Source organism: Heteronotia binoei, chromosome 16 (genome assembly GCF_032191835.1).
Source record: "Heteronotia binoei isolate CCM8104 ecotype False Entrance Well chromosome 16, APGP_CSIRO_Hbin_v1, whole genome shotgun sequence".
NCBI lineage: Eukaryota > Metazoa > Chordata > Lepidosauria > Squamata > Gekkonidae > Heteronotia > Heteronotia binoei.
The window spans coordinates 20,818,454-20,828,189 of record NC_083238.1 but is presented as its reverse complement, the minus strand read 5'-3'; positions in this window follow the sequence as shown (position 1 = coordinate 20,828,189).

Here is a 9,736-nt window from a genome sequence, read left to right as displayed (position 1 = left end):
CCCTTCTGTTTACGGGATGGTACCTTCCATATGTTGAAGGAATCCTTCTGCTCCACGAACTGGATAATGTCAGTGAGAAAGGCAGATGATAAATGAGGTAAGTATCTCTTCCAACACCATAAGGTCCAACCCCAAGTGTAGAAGTTTCCTGTGCTTAAAAAATGCAATCACAAGAGCTGAAGCCTAATACAGGGAATTGTATCCTATGCAGGGACAGGCTGGTTTTTTGCAAAGAAGCTTCCTAGGGAGCCATGGGTGGCCAGAAACTGGGTAAGGTTGCCAACTTTGGGCTTAGAAATACCTGGAATTTTGAGGCTGGAGCCCGGGAGGTTGGGATGAAGGGAGGGAAGAAACCTCAGGAGGGTATAATGCCATGCAGTCCACTTTCCAAAACAGCCATTTTCTCCAGGGGGATTTATTTTGTTAGATTTATATTCTGCCCTCCCAATTAAACGTTTAAATAAAGAAATAAGCAAGCAGTTTATGTAATCTGGAGATCAGTTCTGACACTGGGAGATCTCCAGACCTCACCAGGAAGTTTGCAAGCCTAAATCTGGGCCAAGTGCCCATGTGGTGCTGGCAGTGCTGGAAGCTGGACAGTGGTCAAGCAGGCCATGGTGATGGTGGCAATTGGGTAGTCTTGCCAAGTCCAGGTTGTCTGCTTGGGCCATGGCAACAGGTGGAAGTTCTCCCAACCCTGGTGGGGCTCAGCAAGACTCTTCTATCCTGATCCTATGACTTCCTTCTGCCAAACAAGGGCATTGATCGGATGCTGGCAGCCTCGCTGGGACTTGAAGCTGGATCTCTACGGGCCAGGACTGCGTTTCTACTGAAGGGTTCTTTAATATTGAGTTGTTACGTTTTTGGCAGAGTCAACTATTGGCTTGCATTTTTTGCGTTGTTTTGTTTGTCCATCATACAAGGCAATTCTTTATTGTCTAAAGGGAAAGAAAAGGCACTTCTTTATTGTACAAAGAAAACACTGCCCTCATTGTACCAGTGCAAGTTGTTTATTTGACCTCCGGCTTGTATGAGCCCAAAGGAGCTCGCTTCCAAGTTATAGTATGATAGTTGTTGCCGCGGTTGTCTTGCAGAAGATGTAAACAAATCCTGGACCTTCTGAGATTTCCTGTTGGAAAGTATTTCATTCTGAGTCAAATAAGCCGATGGCTTCGATTGCCTGCAAGTCTGCATAACTGGGGAGAAACAAATGCTGCTAAAAGTTCTATCGGGGGTTACATGTTTTAGATGAAATGAAAGCATGGCTCATGAAATAATCCTAAGAATGGAAGACTGTTTCCCAGTGAGACAGGTAAAACACAGACGGAACTGTTATTGGGGGAGGGACGGTGGCTCAGTGGTAGAGCATCTGCTTGGGAAGCAGAAGGTCCCAGGTTCAATCCCCGGCATCTCCAAAAAAGGGTCCAGGCAAGTAGGTGTGAAAAACCTCAGCTGGAGACCCTGGAGAGCCATGAATGGGGCTGTGGCTCAGTGGTAGAGCATCTGCTTGGGAAGCAGAAGGTCCCAGGTTCAATCTCTGGCATCTCCAAAAAAGGGTCCAGGCAAGAAGGTGTGAAAAACCTCAGCTGGAGACCCTGGAGAGCCATGAATGGGGCTGTGGCTCAGTGGTAGAGCATCTGCTTGGGAAGCAGAAGGTCCCAGGTTCAATCCCTGGCATCTCCAAAAAAGGGTCCAGGCAAATAGGTGTGAAAAACCTCAGCTTGAGACCCTGGAGAGCCGCTGCCAGTCTGAGAAGACAATACTGACTTTGATGGACCAAAGGTCTGATTCAGTATAAGGCAGCTTCATATGTTCATACTTCTTGGTATCACAATGCAGCAGAACATCAGCTGGAAAAGCTGCTTCCATCTGGGTTTGCTATCATCATTTTTGCTATCATCATTCAGGTGAAGAATTTTTGTTGTTGTTTGTGCTTCCTGAAAAGAAGCAAATGCAAAAACTCGGGGGCGGGGGGAGAAATCACTATGTTAGCAAACTTTGGGGCATCAGATATAGTTTGGTGGAAACGGTAAGCTAAACTGCAGAGGGGAAGCTGGGGGGGAGGTGTAGAGAGAGAGTAGTCCCTCTCCCCCACAGCTGGTAAAGCTAGAGGTGTCAGGTGGTGTGGGAGTTATCGCTGTCCATTTGCCAAGCTGGCAAGGCTAGAGATGGTGAGAGACCACAGGAATTGTTGCTCCTCCCAGATGAACTGGCAAAACTAAAGGCATAGGGTTGCCAATTCCCAGGTGGGGGCAGGGGATCCCCCAGTTTGGAGACCCTCCCCCTGCTTCAGGGTCATCAGAAAGCGGGGGGAGGGGAGGGAAATGTCTGCTGGGAACTCTATTATTCCCTATGGAGATTTATTCCCATAGAAAATCATGGAGAATTGATCTGCAGGTATCTGGGGCTTGGGGGGTGCTGTTTTTTGGGGTAGAGGCACCAAATTTTCAATATAGCATCTAGTGCCTCTCCTCAAAATACCCCCCAAGTTTCAAAAAGATTGGACCAGGGGGTCCAATTCTATGAGCCCCAAAAGAAGGTGCCCCTATCCTTCATTATTTCCTATGGAAGGAAGGCATTGAAAAGGTGTGCCGTCCCTTTAAATGTGATGGCCAGAACTCCCTTTGGAGTTCAGTTATGCTTGTCACAGCCTTGATCTTGGCTCCACCACTAATGTCTCCTCGCTCCACCCCCAAAGTCTCCTGGCTCCACCCCCCAAAGTCCCCAGATATTTCTTGAATTGGACTTGGCAACCCTATAAAGGCAGCGGGGGGACATGGGAAAACATTGCCTGGGAGAAGAAAGAGGCGAAGATTGATCAAGAAGGGGTGGGAGAGGAGAGAAAGCAAAGGCAGAGGGCTGCCCTCTCTCTGCAAGTTGCTTGCAGGACCACACTTTTTAATATATTTTCAAAAATGACACGAGCATCCTCATATTAAGGTGGCACAATGGAAAATTGTCCCTAAAGAAGTTTTCAATATTTTTTATTTAAAAACAGAACGAAAAAAAAATATTTAAAACTTCTTTAGGAACAATTTTCCACTGTACCGCTTTAACATGATATCTTGTCATTTTAGAAAATATATTAAAAAGTGGGGAGAGGGCAGCCTATATTAAAATGCAGTTTGCAGGGAGAGGGCAGCCCATTCCTTCTGCCTTTGCGCGCTCTCCTCTCCCCCACTCCTTTGCCCCTGTTTTGTTTGAGCAATTTGCTGTGAATTAGTATGAAAATATTGGTTCATGCAGACAGAAATGGAAGGATTGCCCTCACTCTGATTTGGCTTTGTGTCATACATGGCCAGATAACCAGATTAGCTATGCATCACTGGAAATCCTATTCACTCCTTCAGCACTCTGACTTGGCTTCATAACATTTTCTTGTACCTAAATCTGATTGGCTGTATATTGACACAGTTGGGCTGGGTTCAGACAGTCAATTTGAGCTAACACAGGCACTTCCCCAGGTGGATTAAAAAGTCAAGGTCAGACAGGCACAGCCTGCTGCCTGTTCTAGTCTTGCACTCACCCGATCTTCTGACAGCTCTGAGACAGATCAAATAGCTACCAGAGGGGAAGTGGCAGCAAAATCTTTTGCTGTCCCCCTCCAGTGTTTCCCGGCATCTGACTGCAGATTGGTGGTGTGAATCTGCCAATCTTCTCTAAGCACTCATCAATATTATTTTTTTTAAAAAATTACTGCCACAAAGCTCATGAGTGCATGGACACTACAAATGTAAGGGAAAAAAGAAACCCAAACTGCGCTAAGGGGATGGTGTGCAACAACTGTGTGAACATGCCAAAGTGTCCCCATGAAATATATCAGAAGTGGCAAACGGTAGATCTCCAGATGTTTTTGCCTACATCTCCCATCAGCCCCAGCCATTAGCCATGCTGGCTGGGGCTGATGGGAGTTGTAGGCAAAAAACATCTGGAGAGCTACCGTTGGCCACCCCTGCAATATACGGATGCCTCATGTGGGAGTATGTGAATGGGATTTGTCTGCTCCATTTTGGGATGGCCCAATTTGAGACACCTTCCATGCACACTGAGCTGCCCGTCTGTACCCAGCCATGGATTTTGCGTACATAATCCATGATTGGCTTGGATCATGTAAGGAAGAAGTCCATGGTTTTAAAAAAGAAATATTATGGAAGTTGCAGATCTAGAAAAGAAATAATGGAAATTATTTATTTATAAGATTTATAAACTTCCTTTCTGCCCTTATAAGAGCTGCCAAAGCAGCTAACTATCTAAAATATACATTATAAAAAGCCCCTCCCAAACATATCTCATTAAAACATCTATTAAAGAGTTTAAAAAACAGAGCTAAAATACATACGAAACAGGTGAAATGCATACAAAAAATAAAACATTGATTAGGAAGGAGGAATCATTGAGGGATGCCAAATGAAACAAGAAATTCTTCATCCACTACAACAGATAACAGAAGGGGATAGATAAATCTTCCTCGGGACAGAGTTCCAGAGATTTGGTGCCATGACTGAGAAGGCCCTCTCCCATGTTGCTGCTTGTCTAATCTCAGAAGGAGAGGGCACCTGAAGCAGGGTCTCTGAGATTGACTATAATGGTCAAGCAGGTTCATAAGGGATTAGGTGGTCCTTCAAGTAGGTTGGTCCCAAACCATATAGGGCTTTCAAGGTCAAGACCAGCACCTTGAATTTTGCCCAGGAATGAACTGGATGCCAGTGTAAATGGATCAACTGGGGCGATATGGTTCCTATGACCCAGTTCAATCAACGTCATGGTTTCAGTGTTCTGTACCAACTGAACTTTGCAAACATTCGATACAGAGTGCATCGCAGTAATCTAATCTCAGTGTAACCAGAGGATGAATTTCAGTGGCCAGTTCTTTTCTGTCCAGGAAAGGCTGAAGCTGGATAACCAGTTGAAGTTGGTAAAAGGCACTCTTGGTCACAACTGCCACCTGCTTACCCAGCAGTAGGCCTGGCTCCAAGAGCACCCCCAGATTATGGGCTTGGTTCTTCAAGGTTGAGAGCAATACCATCCATAATGGTTGACACCTTAAATCCCAGGTCACACCTTCCATCCACCAGGAGCACTTCCATTTTGTCAGGATTAAACTTTAGTTTATTAGCATGCATCCACTCCAAAACTGCCTCTAGGCACTGGTTCAAGGTTTCTACGGCCTCCCTGGGATCAGCTGGAAGTCTGAGTTAGAGCTGAGAGTCATCTGCATATTAGTGACAATCCAGCTCAAATCTCTAGATGATCTTACTCTATGCTTTCCTGTAGATGTTAAAAAGCACAGGGGACAAGACGGAACCTTATGGGATTTCAAAGGCCAAGGAGCTGAATAGCATTTCCCTGGCACCACCTTCTGAAACCTACCCTCCAGGTAGGGCCAAAAGCACAGCTTCCCAGTCCCAGTCCAGATAGGCAGTCCAGAAGGATACCATGACTGATGGTATTGAAAGTTGCTGAGAACTCCAGCAGAACTGATAAGAGTCACACTCCTCTGTCTGTCTCCTAGTGCAAGTCATCCACAGGGTGACCAATTTATTTATTTGATTTGATAGCCTGCCCTTCCCATAGAACAGGCTCAGGCTGTTTTAGTTCCATACCCAGGCCTGAAAACGGACTGGAAGGGATCTCAATTTGCTTCATCCAGGAAGGCTTGGAGGTATGAACCAGCACCCAAAACTCATAAACAAGAGGGAATCGATGAAAATTTTTGCCCCACGCAAAATCCCTCTATTGACCTGAAAATGTTCATGATACTCCTGAAACCATATTCCAGACAACAGCGCCAAATAACAACAGAAAAAGATACATCATGAAGTAGATATATGGGCGGGGGGGGGGAACCTAGAGCGTTTTCGCACTTACCTTAAGCCGGAGCGACGTCCCTCTTCACCGCGCAGCGTCTGCACGGTTTTTGCACTAATTGCTCCGCAGCACCTGGAAGAGCCGCAAAGTCCCGCGGCTTTTGCGTCGCAAATGTAAACCGCCAAAAAACAGTTTACATTTGCGACGCAAAAGCCGCGGGACTTTGCGGCTCTTCCAGGTGCTGCGGAGCAATTAGTGCGAAAACCGTGCAGACGCTGCGCGGTGAAGAGGGACGTCGCTCCGGCTTAAGGTAAGTGCGAAAACGCCCCTAGTTTCCACTAACAAGATGTTTCAGGTTCAATTCTGAGAAAAAGCGATGCCCTTGCAGTAGAAGTGCAACAACAGAGCAGGAGTTGAGCATTTACTGTGAAGTAAAATGAATTCATTAAAAGATTCTAAGAAAAGTTACATAAAATTGCACAAAAAGCATGTAAGGATTAAATGGCAGCGGAGAAAATTATAGCAAGAATGATTTAATTCCAATTTGAGTAACAATTTTATCTCCATTTTTGTAAAAAATTTCTTTGTTTTAAATACTAATTTCTGCTTTAAGATTACAGATCTGAACATGACATATAAAACTGTCTATAACCCCTCCATCATAATATATAAAAGTCATTAGCTGAATTTGAAAATATATATATGCATTTAAAAAAAAAACCAAGGCATTAAGGCACCACCATTCTATTCATACAGAGTAATAGATTAATCTCTGAGTTATTTACATTGCATAGTAACATATTTAAAATGCACAGGAGGATAAGTGCACTCAGCAAAATCATCAATGCCTTGCCCATTCAGATCCCCCCCCAAAAAAAACCCCCCCATAGGTGGTACAATAAAATGCATACATTTTAATTCTGGAAACAACATGTATGCAGGGCCACTTGTTAATTCACCCCAAGATCAATTGATTTAACAAAGAGCACAGAAGGCAGGATAATAGTAAATGATGCAGGAAGTCACTAACATGCCTGATTGGTGTTTTTCCAGTGATAAAAAAAGATCACCAAAGTCTCTTTTGATAGCAAAGTCGTGAAAGCTTTGCAGAAGATGTGGTCAGAGATTAACAGGAAAGTCCACCAACACTATTCTTTTGGCCTGTTACCCAGTTACAACAAACTGAATTTTGCTTTTTGAAATCAATGGAAAATGTTTTGAAAAATGAGTTAAAACAGAAATGAAATGCCTGCCTGAATTGAAGATGATGATATTGGATTTTTATCCCGCCCTCCACTCCAAAGAGTCTCAGAGCGGCTCACAATCTCCTTTCCCTTCCTCCCCCACAACAGACACCCTGTGAGGTGGGTGGGGCTGGAGAGGGCTCTCCCAGCAGCTGCCCTTTCAAGGACAACCTCTGCCAGGGCTATGGCTGACCCAAGGCCATTCCAGCAGGTGCAAGTGGAGGAGTGGGGAATCAAACCCGGTTCTCCCAGATAAGAGTCCGCACACTTAACCACTACACCCAACTGGCTCTCCTGTTGGACACTGAAGGAAGCAAATGGCTGAAATGAGTCAACAAAGTGAATCAAGGCACCTAATGAACCAATGAAATTAAAATAACTAAAATGATAGTTTTTGCACATTTCTGTATAACAAAATTTATCTGCCAAGAACAAATTCTTCAGACATGTAGGTAGTCCCTCTATGGATGGAACAGGATCTGCATATATAAACAAGTTATTTGCAATTGATTTATATCTCATTAATTTCAATGGCACTTAAGAGTGGATCAGGTCTGTGTGTAAACAGCTTATTTATAGCATCATCTAAGAGTAAGTCAGTGCTATGACCTTTCACAACACTGGTCATATAGTAAAGGGATGGCAGCTTCTGTGAAAATTGAAGTGCTAGCCATCTGACAGATGAGTACATGCACAGATTTGTAGGGAAGGGCCTTGGGATTGCCTTTTGTTGCACTTCTGATGACTGGATGCATGAAGTTGCCTTGTACTGAGTCAGACTGTGATCTATCAGGGTTAGTACTGTCTGCTCTAACTGGCAGCAGCTCTCCAGGGCCAAAGCCTTTCACATCATCTCCTACCTGATCCTTTAAATTGGAGCTATCGGGGATTGAACCTGGGACTTTCTGCTTGCAAAGCAGATACTGGCTCGCGGTGAGCAAAGTTCTGTATTGACTCAAATACAGAGTCTTGCTGACTATGCAAATAGTGGGCTTTGTGGATGGTCAAATGCTTGGATGCAGAGGTTTTTTTAAATGAGAAAAAAAAGCAGAAATGCACAGAAATTTTATATATACACACACACTGTGGCTAATAGCCACTGATGGACCTGTGCTCCATATTTTTATCTAAACCCCTCTTGAAGGTGACTATACTTGTGGCCGCCACCACCTCCTGTGGCAGTGAATTCCACATGTTAATCACCCTTTGGGTGAAGAAGTACTTCCTTTTATCCGTTTTAACCTGTCTGCTCAGCAATTTCATCGAATGCCCACGAATTCTTGTATTGTGAGAAAGGGAGAAAAGTACTTTTCTCTACTTTCTCCATCCCATGCATTATCTTGTAAACCTCTATATGTCACCCCGCAGTCGACGTTTCTCCAAGCTAAAGAGTCCCAAGCGTTCCAAGCATTCATTTTTAATTTTTTAAAAAGAAATTTTGGGCTCCAAAAGAGCTCATGTCAGCAACATGTTTGTGATCTCCCTCCATCTATAAAAACAAAGGAGGCCCCACTTTTGCAAAAAGGAAGAAGGGGGCTGGTTGGCGTGAGCTCTCTGTGCTTCTCAACCCTGGAATGTTTCTTATCCCAGAGGGGACATGGGAGATGTGCTTTGTATGCCTCTGTGATACCAACACTGAAGACAAATTTGTTCAGACAAATGAAGAACGAGGCTGTAAGTGGCAGGATGGGTAACACAATGTGACCGTGACATATGGCTGCTCCATGCCTGCTAAATGACAAACGATGGGCACGTCAGCAGACAGAATGTAATGACATGCAGGCTGTTGATGAAACATGAGTGCGCAGACAACATCTGTGTAATTTTTCTGGTAGTGACTGCAGGCCAGCTATGCTGGAGGATGGGGGCAAGGGGAAGGGAATCGGGGAGACAGCTGGGAATGAAGCCGACTGTGAAGTCTGTTAGGCAAATCGATATTTTGGCAGGCGCGTCTTGTCAAACATTGTCAGCACTGACATGTGGTGTGACAGTGATGTTATACAGAGGCCCTCGTGGTCCTCAAACAGGATTGTAACAGGCTGTAAACGTTTCGGATAAGGGAAAGCTTGACTATTATCTGGCCTGTATGGTGATGTATATTACCGTCTGAAAAAGAGGATGCTAATCCCCAGCCTCTTGCCATAGAGTGGTTCCTTTGCTTATGGCCACAGGGAGTGATGTGGTCCTTCAGGTGGTTATCCCAGCAGTGTCTCACTGGGGACTGCTTTGAGTCTTCAAGGGCTCAGGATGCCAATTAATGGGCTGGGTCCCGAGTCATGTCAGCAGCCATTCTCAGCCAACAAATATCTAGCAAATCCACTGCTCCATGGAATGAATCAGTGGTAAGATGGTGACACTCCAGAATGCAGGTGGGGAAAAAAAAGAATGCTGCCTTTATTTATTTTTTTAACCAAAGTTTTTTTCACATACAGAATGATTCTGTCAGGTAGAATGTATTCTGCCTTCTCGCAGAGATTTTGATTTGAACGTGCCATGGTATTTTGTTTCCAAGCCTTATTGAAGCTAATGGGCCAGCGGAAGCCAGTTTCAAAACAGATTTCCAAGTTCGGCTGCTTGGGTTGACGTTGCTAAACAGCAGCTTGTTTTAAGAGCATTTTTCACGATTGACTTTTCGCACCTCCTACAGGAGACAGACGTGTTCCTAAGGAGTGACACATTTCCTA